General features: G+C 41.1%; 1 protein-coding gene across 1 annotated transcript in view; it reads right to left on the bottom strand.

The window, feature by feature from the left end:
* Positions 1-16243, bottom strand: part of MYO16 (myosin XVI) — a 384245-nt gene extending 368002 nt beyond the window's left edge. The window contains exon 1 of the mRNA XM_085318127.1: positions 16222-16243. The gene's annotated coding sequence lies outside the window, so the exon portion shown is untranslated. The remainder of the gene's footprint in view (positions 1-16221) is intronic.
* Positions 16244-19302: the final 3059 nt, after the last annotated feature.

The following is a 19302-nucleotide window of genomic DNA, read 5'->3' as shown; positions in this document are numbered from 1 at the left end:
TCTGTGGTATATATAGTTGTTCACATAAATTTTTCCAACTCTACCAGTTTAAGTAGAGACACGGTAAAGTGGGGGGCGGGGCTGTATACATGTTTGGAGGGAAGATAGGAAGAGAGAGAGAGATTCGGTGATTAAAATATTAACATAACGTAATACTCAACTGAAGAGGTTTTGCCACAGAATTTAATGCGGCAATTCATTATATTTTTAATAGATTTTGTTTACTACATTCTATCATATAATGCACTATGAAACAGTTCGTACAGCCCTTTTGCAAATAATAACAGCATTCATTGTGTTACAGTGGTTGCAATTAAAAGGGCAATATTTACACACAGCTACCACATATGGTATGAAATAAGACACTGCAGTTTTCTCTGTGCTTAGGGAAGAGAATAACCAAGTCATTGTAGATATCTTATTTAATGAAGGGAAGCCTATGCTTCTTTTGAATTACTTTTAATCAATACAATTTTCTTTGTTAAGGAGATATTGAATAAATTATACTCGTTAATGTGCTTTTTAGATGGACTTAATTAATATCAGATATTCACAGACAATGTAATAGAGTAAATCAAAATCAGTATGATGTCCCTCAAAGGCTCAATAATTAAGTCCCAGAGAGTTCCAATATGTACAAAAACACCTCTGACTACATAGTTGAGTTCCCATCTATTTTGAAATCATTACAGAAAAATCTCTCAAAATTCAGACTACTTCAGCCAAAATCTATTCTCCCCCCCACCCAGAATAATGTTTTAATCCTGCACATAATTTATCACATCATTTGTGTATGCAGAGACACATTCTTTTGAGGGGAGAAAGATGCATAAAACATATACGTCCTTGAACACACACAAGTATTCCAGTTTTACTAWCTTTAGTACCAGAGACTACAGCTACCACTTCACCTACAGAGTTTGCAATTTGGAGGGAAGACTCTGGAGTATCTCAGTTGTAAATATATTAAACAGCTTATGTTGCCAATCAATATATTTCTCTCCTCCAGCAGTGAAATATATATTTTTTGTCACATCATCATACACCCAAGCCCATTTAGTTTTGCTGTTCAAGTCCTTAAAATAAGTTTATTCCCTTCTGAATTAAGCATGTCACTTATTATTTCAAAAATTCTTTTAAAATGAAAGCCTAAGAATTTAATGATTGCATAATGCATGGGTTCAGTGCTTTTTATATTAAGCCTGTGAAAACAAGAAAAAAGGGAAAACTTATTTATCAGTGAATACCATACCAGAGTACTGAGTTCTTCAACCTCCCAAAGCAACAATTTACTAGAGGAAAAAAAACTCAATTTGTCCATGGAGAAGCTCCAAAGAAATAGCCTAACTGAGGCTAGGCTTTCTGTAATGCAATTCCCCAAAAGTTTAATATAAAGGAAAAAGAGCTTTACAGATTTTAATGTTAACAAACTCCATTGTAAGGAAGCCTAAACCCACACCACACTTAACCCAAGCAGTATAGCTACAGCCAACATGCAGACTGGAACAAAAACCTTGAAAAAATATTTTTATTTATTCAACAAACAAAACGCATAAAAGTATAGAAACAGATTAACATATTCATTGAGGAACTCTTAACTCTAAATTTAATACATAAATTCATTAGGGAAGCAATAAACATACTGTACAAATTAATTACTTTGTGGTTATCCTCATTAAATGCTACTTAATGAGTTAATAAGCTTGAAAAGCAGTGACAAATTGTTAAAGTGCATGTGCAGAATTTTTTTTATTATTACTGAAGTGGCATGTCTAGCAATGCTTCAGCTCCAGATACAAGCTAGTAAAATTTATTCAAGGTGGTCTCTTAACCTTCTAGAATGCACTAATAAGAACCTTTTTCTACATGATTTGAATCAGAAAAGTGCAGGCATTACCAAATTTGACTTGAGAAGATACTCCTGCTGTTTTAAAAACTACCTACTTCTTAAAACTAAGAGGAAAACTTTTACTTGTGTGACAGGATGACTTCCAGTTTCTTTGGAGGCATTCGTCTTTGAAAAGTCATGGAGAACTGGAGAGGTGCCTGAGGACTGGAAGAAAGCCAATGTCACTCCAGTCTTCAAGAAGGGCAGGAAGGAGGACCCAGGCAACTATCGGCCGGTCAGCCTCACCTCCATCCCTGGACAGGTGATGGAACAGCTCATTCTGGATGTCATCTCCAGACATAGGGAAGAAAACAAGGTGATCAGGAGTAGCCAGCATGGATTCACCAAGCGGAAGTCCTGCTTAACCAATCTGATAGCCTTCTCTGATGGAATGACTGGCTGGGTAGATGAGGGGAGAGCAGTGGACGTTGTGTACCTTGACTTCAGCAAGGCTTTTGACACTGTCTCCCATAACATCCTCCTAGAGAAGCTCAGGAAGTGTGGGTTAGACGAGTGGAGAGTGAGGTGGATTGAGAAGTGACTGAAAGGCAGAGCTCAGAGGGTCGTCATCAGTGGTGTGGAGTCCAGTTGGAGGCCTGTGGCTACTGGCATCCCCCAGGGCTCAGTACTGGCTCCCATCCTGTTCAACTTCTTCATCAATGACCTGGATGAGGGGACAGAGTGCCTCCTCAGCAAGTTTGCTGATGATACCAAGCTGGGAGGAGTGGCTGATACACCTGAGAGCTGTGCTGCCAGTCAGAGAGACCTGGACAGGCTGGAGAGCTGGGCAGAGAGGGACCTCCTGAGGTTCAACAAGGGCAAGCGCAGAGTCCTGCACCTAGGGAGAAATAACCCTAGGCACCAGTACAAGGTGGGGGCTGACCTTCTGGAGAGTCGCTCTGCAGAGAAGGACCTGGGCGTGTTGGTGGATGACTGGTTGACCATGAGCCAGCAATGTGCCCTTGTGACCAAGAAAGCCAACAGGATCCTGGGGTGCATTGGGAAGAGTGTTGCCAGCAGGTCAAGGGAGGTGATCCTGCCCCTCAACTCAGCCCTGGGGAGGCCTCATCTCGAGTACTGTGTCCACTTCTGGGCTCCCCACTACAACAGAGACATGGAGCTACTGGAGAGAGTCCAGTGCAGGGCTACAAAGRTGATCAGAGGACTGGAGCACCTGCCCTACGAGGAACAGCTGTGAGAGCTGGGCCTCTTCAGCCTGGGGAAGAGAAGACTGAGGGGGGATCTTATCAATGTGTACAAGTACCTGAAGGGAGGGTGTCAAGGGGATGGGGACAAACTCTTTTCAGTTGTCCCATGTGACAGGACAAGAGGCAATGAGCAGAAACTGAATCACAGGAAGTTCTGCCTGACCGTGAGGGGGGATTTCTTCCCTGTGAGAGTGACGGAGCACTGGCACAGGCTGCCCAGAGAGGTTGTGGAGTCTCCTTCTCTGGAGATATTCAAGGCCTGCCTGGATGCAACCCTGTCTAACATGCTCTAGGTGACCCTGCTGAGCGGGGAGGTTGGACTAGTTGATCTCCAGAGGTCCCTTCCAACCTTACTGATTCTGTGATTCTATGATTAGGTAATGCCAAATCTATCTATCTATCTATATACATGTATGTTTGTATGTTAAATATTGCTGCATTGGATAACTGCAGTCAGGCTTTTGTGGCTTTAATGTCCAAGATGACAGACACAAAATCATGCTGTCACAGTTATGAACTGGGAAGTTAATTGCCAAAGGCTGAGCAACGCTCGAGGAAGCCACGTGCACGACTGATAAATACTTTAACTTTTGTGATGACGTATGTGCATTCCAGCATTGACTGAGCTCTGCTATTAGCATGCTATGTAGGTCTGAAATAGGGGTCCCATTTGTCATGTGTCAGGTATAGACTGCTTACGCTTTCATTTTGCAGAGCACAAGGCAGAAAGTGCTGTTGATCTGTGTTGTGATTTAAATAAAATAAAACCCTACACACACACATTCTTCACTTCTCTCAAATATGCATTATGGCATGGACAGAGATCAAGATGGTATGTTGCATCTCAGGGTACCTTAGTTATATAAATACTGTAAGTATCTTTATTCCAAAGTAAACTATAACCTGAACACATCTTTGATGCAGCTTCAGTGCATTAGCGAAGCACGGTGCAGTGAACGTACCAATGCACAGTCACCACACCTTCCCTGCATATAATTCACAATTAAATTACCAGCTTTACTTTGAATAAAATATTTAAAACAACCTTTGACTATTACATGCTCAGACAATTCCTTAGATAAGCTGAGGATATTAATGCAATTTTTGACCCTTTAAATCAATTTTGCTAACTCCTTAAAACTCATTTACACCAAGAGAATTTAATTCCCCTTAAACGGAAGAGTAAACAGATAAAGAAAGTATTTCTAACACTCTCATTCATTTTCTAAGTGATTCTTGCTCCTCAGATAACATTCCCTTTTTCCCCAAGAATACTCATAACACGGAAAGAAAAGTACTTAATTCCTGATGCTTTCAGAACCATGACTAATATCTGGCAGATCCGAACGAATACAGGATTGCTCACACACACACACCCCTACGCACACCATCAAAGTAGTTTCCAGCATTCTCCAGCATGACCAGTCTTAACCTGCAAGGTCTCAGTATCAGTTCTTAGCATGGGAACTCTTTTGAAACAGTATCCAGAAGAACTTGGCTACCACAGCAGCATCAGAGAATGCCACAGTATTAATCTTGCATCTGCTCTGCACTGTAATGTCAGCAGCATTAACCTGACAAGGAAAAAAAAAAGGAAAAAAAATTACACTTCACAAGAAGGCAAGCGAACAGCTACCAGAAATTCTTTCCTTGAAAGTAAATAACCCTTTGTTTGGTCAAACCTTGAACTCTTCTATCTAAAACCTAGTCATTCTGTAAACACAACCATGCCCATCAATCACACTAAATCTTTAGACATTTTCAATTGATTTTGGCCACTTAAGTCTAATTCACAAAGKATTTGAAAGCCAGAGCACAGTTAGATGACATCTACACAGTTGCATCAAAATGTATTTTAAACAAATCAGGACTTACTCATGTCACAAACAAATCCCTAACAATTTTGTGTTGAGACCTAGGTAATAGACAGCTAATGAGAACAGCTGTACTCTGCTTAGCACTGTTCAGGACACTAAAGCAAACAGACTTAAGATAACTTGTTAGCAAGTCCCAGCAGGAAGAAGACACATTCTTTAAAAGGGGGGAGGTGGGGTGGTAACAGGTCACAGAATGGTCATCTAAGGAAATTTTTGATCCCAGGCTAATTACAGTGATAACAGTAATAAATGGTACTGGAATGAACATTTAACATGGAATAAGATTAACCATTTATCTCAGATACTATTATATGTTTTTGATATATCAATAGGCACTTCAGATTCATGCCCTAGCTTTCAGCAATCATTATATCACTTTTAAAACAGCTGTTTTGAAAATAAATTAAAAGGTGTTTTGAAATACAGGAAGCAGAACCAGTCACAGGCTACCTTCTCATTAAATTAAAACTAAAATTTTGTGTTGGAGTCACAAAATGAAGCATAGATGGTGAGGATGGGGATTGGTTCTCTTTCTGCCTTTCTTTAATATATCTTATTATCTCACTCCCGAACCATTACGTTTGTGGGAGAGAAAAGGAAAGGTCATCAGTAGCCAGTGGCCRCACCAGCTGGGAGCTCCAAATGGCACTTGTAGACTTCAGCTGTCAGATGTTGGCTGAAATTTAACTAGTGCCAATATGACRCGATCTGCAAATTTGTAGCTTTTTTTAGGCTAGAGAGAATAAATGAATGAAGGGTTTTAAGAGCAATGAAAAGTCTATATTATTATACTTTTGCATAAAGTATTTCATTCAAGTTGTTCAGTTTCGCTGGTTTCTGGGTTGGAACTCCGACTCATACCCTACACTTAAATACTGAAGCTAAACTGCAATCTGCATTAAGTTTTATACGCTCCCTGTTAAAATTTAATAACCTATTTTCTCTGTGGTTGTTACGTKCTTGTGAAAATAGACATCATAGATAAAATTATATGAGAACAAATAATTCGGTCACCTCTAGTTACCCTTATAAGTCGTATCCAAGAATTGCTGATGTCTCACTAATAACAACTGAAGCAAAGAATGCTAAAAAAAATACGAGGAAGATATAGAAAGCCACACAAGCATACCAATATTTTCTAGCACCATCAACACGATGCTTTTGGTCCAGTTCTGTACTTTATGTCCAGAACTGTTTCTTTTGTGAACTAGACTTTTGCCTTTTCCAAAGAGTGGGTTCTTCATGTGAGCTGTGTGCATCTGAACCAAGATGGAATTCACATATGTGCACCCAYCCCACAAGCCAGATAAAAAGAGGACACAGCTTCCTCCACAACTGCTAGTTCAGCAAATGCACTGCAATAGCAGCCCCAGCATTGCTGCCCCTCCTTTATGAGATGATCAGCTAATATTTAAACCTGGATATAGGGAGAGGCTAGCCCCACCCTAACCATTCCAAAATGCCAATCTATTTACTGCCACAAATAACCCTTACAGCTCGCCCACCAATACCACAGTACCCATGGCCTCCCATSGGCCTCTTAAATATCTTTGTCTCCAGTGTGGAGGACACTGCCTCAAATCAAGAGACAAATTGTGTTTACTATGTCAAGCCACACAAGAAAGGCCCACAGCACTTGTCTTCAGCTGGATGCGCCAAGGTCGTGAGTTCGATCCCCATATGGGCCACTCATTTGAGGGTTGAACTAGATGATCTCCAGAGGTCCCTTCCAACCTTACCAATTCTATAATACCAACTTTTAGCTCAGTTAGTTAGAGGGTGGTGCTAATAATGCCAAGGTCACGGGTTCGATCCATGTACGGGCCACTCTTTTGGGRTTAGACTAGATGATCTCCAGAGGTCCTTTCCATCCTTACCAATTCTGATTCTATGATTCTTTGGTTTCAAGACCTAATAAACTGGTGCCAATGCCAACTACAGCATGAAGCAATGCGGGGAAGATAGGCCATGATCATTACAAACCAGGTAGACCAAATTTACAAGCCATTGAGATTATTATGTTTTGTGATTATGCTTCCCATGCTCAGATACACAACTTGACATGTCTGTATCACAACCTCGGAGTAATCAAATTCGTCCTCTTAGAAGTGGGCCAGTTTTGTTTTCCCTTCCTCARCTCTCAGTGTGCAGTATGCTCTATAGTCCCTGCTCTCAAAGAATGAGTAAATTCTATGCCACTCACTTACACTGAACTTTTTTTTAATCCTCAATATGTATTTTATTTAAATTATGGACTTTAAAATATTATGATCTAGCTAGTCTGACAATGGCTTACGATATTCAGCAGAAAAATAGAAATGGAAAGTGTTCTTCTCTAATGAAATTCCTCTGACTTAAATCATATTTGCTATCTCATTTGTCCCTGTAGACACCACCTGATTTCCCCTTGCTCTTCTCTCTGATAGACAGAAAGCTTTTGGGGGGCGGGAACTGTCATTTATTACATGTCTGTACAGGACTTAGACTACCAAAGCCTGCAGGCTACCTCAGTGTCATCTGACAGTGAGTACACTTCTAGCACTCTTTCAAGTGGACAAGACTTGCAATAGCTACATTTAAAGCTAATAATAACAAAGAAAAAGTTTGAAAGCAGTGCTCTCCATTCTTGAAAAACTACATAAAGAAAATACTAAACCCAGCTCATTCCACCTTTTTACTCTGTTGGTGATTAGATTAATTATTGATAAGGTATTCAGATCTGCTGGAACACAATGAGTTCCATGAGATGGAGAAACACAGGCATAACTACAGCCCTGGGGCTGTTCAAGCAGCATGCTCTCCCTTTGGGTTTCCAAGACTCTTCTTTCTGCAACAACTGCATAGTTATCTTAATCTAGCTTCTTTTGTTAATGCTCTGTAAGGAAATACAGCACACAAAATTGAGTGAATTTAATATGGAATAGTGGGAACAAAATGCCAACCCACAAGCTACCAGTTCTGTACCAAGGAACAGTTCTGGAGGAAAACAAAAAAACAAATCAGCATTTTGGAAGGAAACTGATGCCACAAAAAAGTAGTACTACAAGCCTAAATTCAGAAAGCCAGGGTAGTACTTACGGCAATAAACAAATACACAAATAAAAATTGTTAGAACTATGCAGCTCTAAAAACTAAGCCCCTGTGAGTGAAAGTTACCAAGAACCAGCTTGGCTTCCCAACGTTTACCTCACCAGCCCCATGAAGGGTCTTCATCCCTATTATGTGGACTGGGTCCATCAGAGCACACTGCAGCACTTGCATGCTGTCCATGTCCTCATTTCCCTTCACAAGAGGGTGAGGGCTGGAGGGGAAAGATGAGTTTGTAAGGGCAGAAAAGACCACTGTATACTAAAGACTCACTTGATACAGAATTGGAGCAAAACAACCGATGCTGTTGCCCTTCCCACTTACACACCTCCATCTACCCCTCTGCCTAGCAAGCTGCAGTCACTATCAGGGTTAGGGTCTTCTTATGGGAAATGCTGATACWGAAATCCAGCTGGGTCAGAGATTCATGAGTGCTTCCAAGTTCTTTCTATCAGTGGCAGGAGGGGGACAGTTAAGGGCAGAAAACCTCCTGGGAGAGGGCTAGAGAAATGTCCCAGGCAGGGGAAGCCAAACTTGGCAGGGTCTGTTTCCATACTGTTTATCTAGAGCAGACTTTGGAGCAAATCAGCCAGCCAACTCCTTTGCTCTTCTGAAGGAACTACTTCACTATCTCCAGTAGGGATACTGAATTAATTAGCATATATGTAGTGTGAACAATCAGGAGACTTCAACCTGGGGCTATAGTGAGAGCCAACTTGACACTAAAACACATCCAATGAGAAACAGTGAAAGGGGTCAAGGAAGTACTGAGCCACTTGACACCAGAGAACAGTATCTGTGGTAGGAAGCGGAAGCAAMGAAGAGTAGCTTGCAGTGTTTTTGTATCCTTTCCTTTATATGGCTGTGTTGGCAAACAGGGATATAAACTAGTATGTCCTGCTAGGAAAGGAAGAGATGTGACAGGACTGAGGAATCATGAGTTCGGGGCACAATCTCACATTCTGAAAATGAATCCTACTCCTCTTGCATTAAATACACATTTTCACACTTGTTGTCCACAAATATACAGTAGGCCTGCCTAAAAGTGAACCACTTTGCTTTACAAAAACAAATACAAGATTAGTTTAAAAGCCTACTACTGCAATAGCAAATAAAATAAAAACAATTGCAATAAAAACAAGCGACAAGCTTTTAAGCTTAATTGCTTCATCAGGTTCAGTAAGGGAATGAGGCACTCTGAGCCCTAAGAGCATGTTTGTTTTTTTCCAGCTATATCAATTAAACTAATAAACAGCTCTTTCTCTCTCTACAAACCTTATTTATAGTATATTACTCCAGGCTGATTACAAAGCTCTCAAACTGTTAAAAAACTTACCATTTAGAAAGACCAAATTATTAAGTTTTATTGCTGCACAGCATAGGCTTCCAGAACCAGGGCTTAGACTAATTTATCAGTCTCTGAAAAGAGCAAGTCTACCTACCAAAATTAGGAAAAAACCTGAGAGACGTGCTATGAGAGGAAACATCTGCCTGATGCGCCATAATATTCTTCACCAGATTTTATGGTCCAGCTGAGCCATATTTCACAGATATCTAGAAGCATGGTACAAAAATAGCTTTATTCTTGTAAGGTCACAATACATTCAGAGTAGCCTTAGGACTTCTCTAAGTTGCACCTTACYACGTCTACAAAAAAACTGTCTTCTGCTATAAACTGCAGGAGCATTCAGCAAGTACGACTACACCCTGACCTCTCCTTCTTACCATTTGAAGGCCAAAGATAACTGGCATAATGCTATTTGTGAATGACTTATCCGCWAGGAGAAGAATCCACCTGAGTAGAATCTGATCCTACCTACCTGTGTTCTAAAGCCAGAGTCATCTGAGCCATGATGATTGTGTAAAACAAGTATCTTTGCCATTGTRCACGAGTAAACAAACAGTTGTATTTCTTTCTAACTATTTTCTACYGAACATTGTCACAGAAATAAAGCTGTCTATAAATATTGGAAGTTAGAGGTCCCAATTTCCTTGATGGTGTATTTTCCATAAAAAGACTTCCTCCAATGCTAATTACAAAATTAATATGAAGCTTAGCAGTAACTAGATCAGGGTGTTAAACCATTAATGTTCTTTAAATAAAATTCCTAATTAGGACACACTGCACATTTATCCAAAAGCTAGATCTGACACATTGCCCAAACTTCCCCTTTTCAGCTGACATCCAGGACACCACARTGGAAAAGGAGGGCACCCCACGTTTTTTGTTCAGAAAAAAAAGTCCTCATTTAACTCATGTAGTTATAGGCAAGGATCCTTATGCCCATCTGTTTTGACCCCAAAACAGACGGTCACTGTACAGAAAGAGTCATGGCCATATATTCAGACACCTACCACCAGAACCTGATTCATCTCTCTCTCTTGATTATATAGGCAGTCTAGGCACTTAAATAAGGTACCTAGGTCTAGGTACTAGATTAAGCTTCCAGGACAAGATTCATCTGCTGATCATCATAAAAACATAAAGCTATCAACACTGTCTGGTCCTCCCCTCTCTTTCCTGCTACATACTATTTCCCAAACTCTAAGAAGGTAAATTTACTTGGAGAGATGCTTTTGTTTTATTACATCTAATAAAACTCCACCTGGCACAAAAGCATCTCAACTGAGAATTGATCCATAGTAAACTATTCCAATACAAACAGGAACAGCTGTTATTCCTTTACAGTCCTCTTATATGAGACATATATACTGCTTCCCCCCCCCCCMAAAAAAAACAAAAACCCTCAACTATATTGATACTTCATGCAGCCTTCAAAAAAGCCTTTCCTAATATATTATATCTTATTCTAGTCTCTGAGTAAAATCATCTGTGATCTCAGAAAGGTAGACTCACTAATTTTTAGATATCAGAAGGAAAAACTATTTTTAAAAGCTTTTCATCAGTTTATTTCAAGTCTACTCAATATTTCTGCATGTGACAAAAGAATTTTCTTATTTTTTATTTTTATATTTATATATTTTTATATTTTTTTCTTATAAATTGAGTACTTCTTTTCTGCTTTGACATCAGCCATCATAAAACTATGTGTGTTTTCTGGACCATAACTATTAGTCCTCTGRCACTTTTTACTATCCAATTTGAATTTTACTATCCAATGTGATTCTGTTATATACTTGTGTCAGGGCTACAACATACCTACAAGGTGTCCTTGCCTCTAGGACAGAGTTAGCTTCCAGTATTTCACTATGACTGAAATCCCACAGCCCAATTACTTTTAGACAAATCTTTGAACAGAATTGCCTCATTGCCAGACGTATTCATGTGCCAAGCCCAGCTGTGCCATAGGCATCTAGCCATTTTCACAGAGGGGAAAATAAAGCTTAACGTGACCCACAGAATACATTCAAAACTAAATACCTTTAAACTGCTAAAAGACGCTCTGTGTTTTGGAACAATTTGTATTTCCTCCCTAAAACTTATCCTTTCTTTGAATAGTTTAGATCAGAGCAGCTTATGCCCCAAAGTACCAGAAAAAATAGCTGTTGACCGCAGTATCTGTGTCTCTGAGTGAACATTGATGTGTTTCATCCTCACGTTGCTGACAACACATAAGCTCCTCCATCTCTTTGAGGGCACTAAAGTTGGTATTTTAAAGCTTTTCCACACATACACACACTTTTTCCAGAGAGGAATAAAACATTTTTACCTGGTTGGAAACAATCAGCTTCTTCTCTGTAGATGACCCAAAGCCACTATTATTTCAACCACCCTGAAGACACTTACCTGTGATCCCTCATTGTTGGAATTACTTAATTTCTTTTTAGTCTATGTTTTAACATCCTTTTTCGTTTAATACCATGGAAATAAATCCAATAGAAACATACAGTATTTGTAATATCCATTAGAAATAAAGCACACTCATGCTCTTCTACAGCTGTAAGAAATCATATACCAGAGTGAATGACTTTTTTATACTATTTTTCTCCTACAGTAACTTACAATAACCCCACAATTCTTTTGAATTAGATACACCTAACCTTTTGTACTCAAAATTTCATTAGTATCAGAGATGTTCTTATTAAAAATGGGCTATATGTTTTGTCACAAGAAACAGGTTTTACTGAAACAAACGTTTTTCTCAGAATGGTTTTGCACATCAAATATGTAATTTTAGGAAAGAGACAGTGCAGTAGCATGATGACCAAAGATCTCAACTACATCCCAAGAGTCCAAGCTGTAAATGTGATCTAGCTCTGCCACAATCAAGATTTGCATCCAGTCCTACATTTCACGTTAGTTATTGTACTGTTATTCTGAATGCACAGCTTTTATTTTCCTTATTTTTTCCAGTCTCAAGAGGATCACAATCAAATCCCAAGAAAAACTAAGATTTCCAAAGTTATACCACAGAACTTTGAAGATCTCAAATATTTTAAGGAAAAGAAAAATCATTCTCTAACCAAATTTTATTAACATTCACATCAAAAGTCTCAGGAATTAAGGATACCAAACTGCTACTTTAAAATGAAAACAGTTGGGAAGATGGAACAATAACAAGATCAAAATTCAATCCAACTCTCCCCTTCAATATATACAGTAGGAGTGGCCAGAAACATGCACATGTACAGGCACGAGTCAGACTACTATATGTTAGTAATTACTCTACAAAAAGGCTGCATGCACAGCAAAAAATATGTATCTTGATTTTTATTTGGTTGCCATGACCTGTCTCTAAGAAGGTAAATGAATTAACAGCTAGGCTTGGCAGCACATTAAACACACCTTAGGCAAAATTAGCAAATGTAAGTGCAAAGGCCAGAGTTAGCAGTTTACCAAGGAAATTCTTTCATCTTATTGATCCAAGAAATATTTGTCTTGTTTTTCAGAAAGATGTAATAAACTGTATTTCATCTGAAACTGGCAGATTCCTAGCCCAGCAGGCCTGGCCCACAAAATGGCAAGTATCTCCAGCAGCTGTTATTGTTGACAACATGTGACAACATGATATTCCCAGACATCAGCAACTGCATCCCCAATTACTGCTAATTTTGTGTAGGATTACAACAGTCTCCTATAGTCATTAGTTACAATCATCTTAATAATAGTTAATAGCAGACAGAAGGTAAAATTAAAAAAACAGAGAATACGCAAATAAGGTTTGCTAGGCTATGACCTGAGAGASATAATAAGCTCCAAGGTGCAATCTTAACCTGAGATAGTACTAACGAACCATTTCAGAACAGTTTTGGACCATTCTGCTTGGGGTGGAGGGCCAGGTTGGTTTGGTTTTTTAGGCAGAGAATTTCTTTGTTATTTTGCATAGAACTGAACAAGAAAAAACACCCCAAAATTCAAAATTTCAGTAAAAGATTCATACATATATACATCACAACTGAACTAGAATTAGTTTGTGTGTATACATACATATTCAAAATGAGTATTTCAGCACATCTTCTTGAGAAACAAACAAATATAAATAATACTGAAATAATCAGTTAGTTTGGACAGTCAGGTCAGATAGAAGAGGCCCTTGTTCAAGTCTAATCCACCACACTGAAGTGCCTCATTTACTATGACCAYGTACCTACTAATCATGATCCCATGCCAGACTTTCCATCGCCAAGCTAAGAAACAGTTTCCCTCCCCTCAAGAAAAAGTGGTCAAAAGTGGTCAATTTGACTGTCATTTTCTGAGAAAAATGTTTTAAGACAGCTTTAACCTAGATTTTAACCTAGATGTGTATTTTCCTTCGAATGGCATCCTACATAAGCATGCTATTTTATAGATAGCCTTAAACAAAGATCTGAATTTAGCACTGAAATGTTTTACAGGAGTGCATGCCAAATGCTTTTCATCTCATTATGCTGGTTTGAAATAGTGATGTTACTTAAAGTAACATCGTGCTACAATAAAATGCAAGAGTGATTTCAGAGTAACGCAATAAACCACTGCCTCATGACGATCAGCAGCCTCAACAAGTATTACAGAGCTCAAACAACTAAAGCTCCACTTAATTTCTACTATACAGTTTAAAACTATACACTTGGCAGATGCATTCAAATGAAGTTGTATACCATACCCTCCAGTCAGAAGACTTAGATCATTTATCCATTTTCCATATTAAATAGATATTTTGCATATTTAAACATTATTGCCACTACTTGCAAAATTATTCCACAATCAAGATTCAGTTTACAATAGAAAAGTACTATTGCAGAATCATAAAGTATCACTTCAGCCAAGTTAGGCTCTGGCCTAACCTGTATAATACTAGCCAAAGCATTTCCTCACTGTTCCTTCCAGTTATAAATTGCTTACTGTACCTATATCATCTTTTGAGGGCAAAGACCAGCATTCCTTGCTGTACAATGTGCTTTACAGCTGGGATTTCTGAGTGCTACTAAAAATCCCATGATCCCAACAGTTCAGAGCTCTAATTTACCAAACACCCCAATCCGAGTCTTCCCTGATTCTTTCAATGACGTCCCCACTGCTCTGTGACAATAGTCCAGCCGAGRGAACTTGTCCCATCACTCTGAACGTACCATTCATACCCACGCATACGTACACACACACATAAAAATACATTTCCTCAGCTCAAATCGCACACATGGACACTAYGGTCTATTCAAAGCAAAAGGGAATGGTTTTAAACCCACAAAGTCATATCTAAAGTAAAGCATTGCCTAAAAAGCTACTACTTCAGCACTTACTTGTTCTTGGTATAACATACTGATAATGAGTCTTGCCRAGGCTCTATAAGAGAATACTCTCTTACAAAGACAGGAGAAAAGAAGACAAGAAACCAAGATCTGCCTGAGACTCCACCTAAAAGCAAATCAAGGCAGGAGACCCAGGTCTGAGATCACATCCAGTCTCCTGCATCACTCCAAAGATGACATTTCTGTTTTGCAGGACTGACATTCGAGTTTTCAAGATGGAACAAAAAAATCAAGTTTTAAAGTCCCCCCCTCCCTGAAATGAACCTGGTGATTCTGGCACACTACTCAGTGAAAAGGCAGTTTCCCCCAGAAACCCACGAACTGCAGAAGAAGCCTGCAAGGCCAGTGGGCTCCCAAGGTCAGTGATTTCAGCCCTTTGGAGCCATGCCTCTGGTGCTGTCCCACACAAGACCCTAATTCCCCATTAAAAAAAAAAGAGCTCATGGAGTCCCCAACCTGACACAATGAGCACAGGGGAAGCACTCAGCACCCACCTGAGGAAGGCTGGTGGAAACTAGCCCGGCAGATGGCATCCCTTTGAAACCCCTCTTCCACCTTTTTGGAAGATACACTTCCACAAAACACAGGGATTTGACTAACTGACACYATCAATGAAAAAAAATGTTTATCAGAAAATTCCCATCCAGTTCCCTGTCAGCCCTGATTTGCACTGGTGCCACGGCAGGCTTGCAACACCACTCCACCCAAGCAGGGGGGTTCACAGAAGTGCAAGAGCATGCAAAGAAATGGGCTGATCTAAGGCAAAGAGCTTCAGCAAAYCCGAGAAACAGTGCCTAGATTACTTGTCTCACCTCCGCACACAAAAAGAGAGGATTCAGCTGAGCGAATATTCAGGTGATCTCCCCACTGGATCTCCCTCATTCACTCTCCAACGGCAGCAACGAGCTTCTACCTTTCCCCGGGCTGCTCTCACCAGGGCAAGTGCACGCATAAACACACACACACACACAAATAAATAAATAAAAGAATCCCCCCCCCTCCAAAATCCTCCCCCGAAACACCAGAACCTGCTCCCAAGGCTGGGAAACTCGCGGAGCAAGCCCTCCGCGGGGCGCGCCCGCCGCGGGCGGGGGCAGGCGGCGGCGGCCGCCGCCCTCGCCACCCCGACGGCGGCACCTCCGCGGGGCGCGGCGCGACGCGGAGCGGAGCGGCACTTACCTCTGCGGGGACGCGGCCTCACCGGCAGCTTGTGCTCAGCAGAAACTCGCCGCTGCGCCGATTTCGGGCAGTCTGCTGCGAGGCACGGCACGGCACGGCACGGCGAGGCGGGGCGCGGCGGTGGGGCGGGAGGCGACCGCGGCAGCCCGACCGCGCTCCCGCACTGGGGCCTCGCTCCCGCACCCGCGCACACTTTCACTTTCTCTCTAGGTGTCCTTTTCTTTTCTTTTCTCTCTCTCTCTTTTTTTTTTCTCCCCAGCACGGTGCACCCAGCCCCTCTCCCTGCCCCCCTCACCTCGCACGCGCCTTCTGCACACCAGACCGCTTCCTCCCGAAAACGTCCAGCTGCTGCTGTGCTAGCGGGCAGCAGCGCGGAGGAGGAGGAGGACCCCGAGCAGGAGGAGGAGAAGGAGGAGGAGGAGGCGCCCCCGCCCCGGAGCTGCCGGGCGCCCCGACAGCGGCGGCCGGGGGGAGGCACGTCGGCTCCGCGCTGCCGGCCCCCGCCGCCGCCGCGCACCGCCCTCCGCCGCCGAGCCCCTCTCCTATCCCCCTTCCTCCCTCTCCAGCACGCACACGCTGTGCTTCGGGTTCACCTAGCCCTGCGGGACACATAATGAAGAGCTGTTGCTTTTTTTTTTTTAATTATTATTACTATTAAAAAAAAAACTTCATTGTCTACTCGACTGCTTCAGTAAACTGCTTGAAGGAAGAGGGCAGGGGGACTGTTTAGGTTGGAGTAGCCTACATGTAGTTCAACATAACAAAGACCCACTTGATTCCCTGCTGGCACGTAATGTCAAACAAAAGGGAAACACTGAGAATGTCATAATTATCACTCTGTGAGATGGAGGCAAAACCAACTCTTCTTACAAGGTTCGTAGTCATGGAATAAATAGCAGCTTGGATGTATCTATTTCTATCCCGGTACTATAAGCAGCTTGCTCGTGCCTTGCTGCTTTAGTGCTGTATGTGTAGACAAAAAACATAAAGGAGGCAAAACCACAAGWCCCTGGTGATGGAGAAGTCTTCTGCCAATTTATCAAGTAGTGAAACTGGCTGTTAAGATATATTRCCCACAGGAGGGAACCTTGCTTAACTTTTATCCAGTTAAAGTACATACCAATTTAAGCACATCAGTGTATCTATTTTCCAGGATTAGCTAAAGAGTATAAGCACCTATGCGTTAGATAATTCCTCACTTGGTACTGAATAGTCTCTGCTCCCCRGGTGCTCCACCCAATCGTGGCACCCACATCTGCTCTGAGGTGGATGGTGTAGGGACAGGTGTACCTGTTCCCATCTAAGGCCCAGCAGTGATCCAGGTGCAGGCAGCCAGACACCAGATTTTTCTGTGGCTTTCCAGAGATGCCCAAGCTGCCAGCCATGGATCTGGCCACAACCAACTTCAGGAGAAGTTTTAGGAGTCCAACACGCAATGCTTGAATATTTAGTGCCCCGGTAGTTGGCTAAATACGTAGCTTAGAAGWCTGCCCTCCTGCAGGCAGAGGCATATTTGGGAATAGAGCACACTCTGCCCTGTGACTGGAAGCTGTCATGGAATGAAAAAGTCACAAGGGTTGAAGGAAAGTGACAAAGAGATCTGGTCTCTAGCTTTGYAACTGGGATTTTGAGCTGTCACATGTATTCCTGCAATGGTCTCTAGTGAAGTCCGGTGCACTACAGGGAGCAGAATTGAGATCCTTTTTTAGCCTCCTGCAGATTAGATGCTTGTGTAATGTCTTCTGACTCCCTGACTTTTGAATTCTGATTGCCCTCTGTCCCCGACAGAGACGGAGTATCCTATTCCCTTTCCCCTACTCTCAGCATGCCTTAGGACCTTATTAGAGCACTTTCTTAGGAAGTGGATTGAAACTGTCGAATTGAGGGAGACCTTTAATGGGTCTATTGCTCCTTGGCCAAGCACTCTAAATAATCAGCTGTTGTGCAAAAGATAGGTAGCTTCCTTCTTGTGCTCTATAAGTAATAGTCATCGATAAGATCTATCATTTCCTATTGATTTCCACTCACTCCAGAGAGACTGTTGTACAACTCAGGTGGAATGGTTCTCCTAGAAGTCTTTAGTGGTGCCTGTTTTTCTCCTTTGACTGTTTAAGAAATGTAAGACTTTACCCTAGAGTCACCTTCCCTACACAGGACTAAGCATGTAAAATGGAGATGAAACAATGCTTACATACCATAATYAAGGCACACCAGATCCGTATTTCTTTGTATTTTTTTCAAAAACATTAAATAAGTCAACAGTATCCTATGTTTTCTTCCTTGTGCCATGGCCTTTTCATCCAATTATATAGAATAAATTGAAACTACATTTTATTCCTAAACAATATTGTTGTTATGGTATTTCAGGAGGAGCTCATTTTTCTGTACAAGAACAGGCCCTTTTTAGCTCTTAGTGTCAATGGCCCACAGATTGTGACACATTACACTATTACTTAAAAGCAGCCATTTCAAGTCAAATAGAAATCAATGCCAGTATTACAGAGGTGAATCTCATTCTTGCAAACACTGATACTTTAAATTTTTATTTACAAGGCTAATTGTGATTAAAGTCATTAAGGTGACTCATGTGAGACAAAACATAGAGGAAAATCCTGGAGGCTGAAAGACTTTCTCAAAAAGAGGCCCAAAAAGTTACAAAAGAATGAGAACTACATAATGTGAAATGAACAGTTGATTCATTTTTGGTTCTTAAAAGAAGAAAAATCACTTCTTTGATGTGAGAAAAAGTCCTTATATACAGCTTATATAGAGTTCTCCCATAGAGCTTTATTTTGATGGTGTCTAAGCTACTTAAAGCACAGAGAGGTTTAGGTGCCACAGAAGGAAATCCCCCAAAGATGGTGCAGTAAATCGGGCTGTTGCTTTCACTAAGGATGTAGTTTTACAGTGCAGCGAAGCTGGGTTTAGAGTTATCTGCCATCCTAAATGTGGCAGACCTGCTCCTGCCACTTCTTCTGTTGGAGCAAAGCATGGAGCAAAATTGCTAGAAATTGCTAAAAATTGAACATTTTTTATAGCTAGTTTAGCTCCATGAACAAACTCTCTGAGAGTCAATGCTGGGTAGCTGGGAAAAAGTAGAGGGCAGCCATTGTGCTAGGGAGAGGAGATGGAGACTGTCTCTTGTGCAGCAAGTAGCCACCWATTTGATTTAACTGTCCTGTGAAATTCACCTTCATAAGAAGAGTTTGGAAGAAGTGTATCGTAAATCCTGCTCTTCCTGTAAATACCATTCCATTTTTTGTATGGCATCAGTAAACAGCTCGCAAAAGAGAAAAAGAAATTCTGTTACTTCATGGGTACGATACACCATCTGGCAGAGGGAAGACCTCACCTCCACTCCTTGCTTGAATAACTG

This window comes from Rhea americana, unplaced genomic scaffold (genome assembly GCF_003343005.1).
Source record: "Rhea americana isolate MKP2758 unplaced genomic scaffold, rheAme1 scaffold_52, whole genome shotgun sequence".
NCBI lineage: Eukaryota > Metazoa > Chordata > Aves > Rheiformes > Rheidae > Rhea > Rhea americana.
Note: the sequence above shows the minus strand (reverse complement) of the source record. Positions and strands in the feature narration are given on the sequence as shown.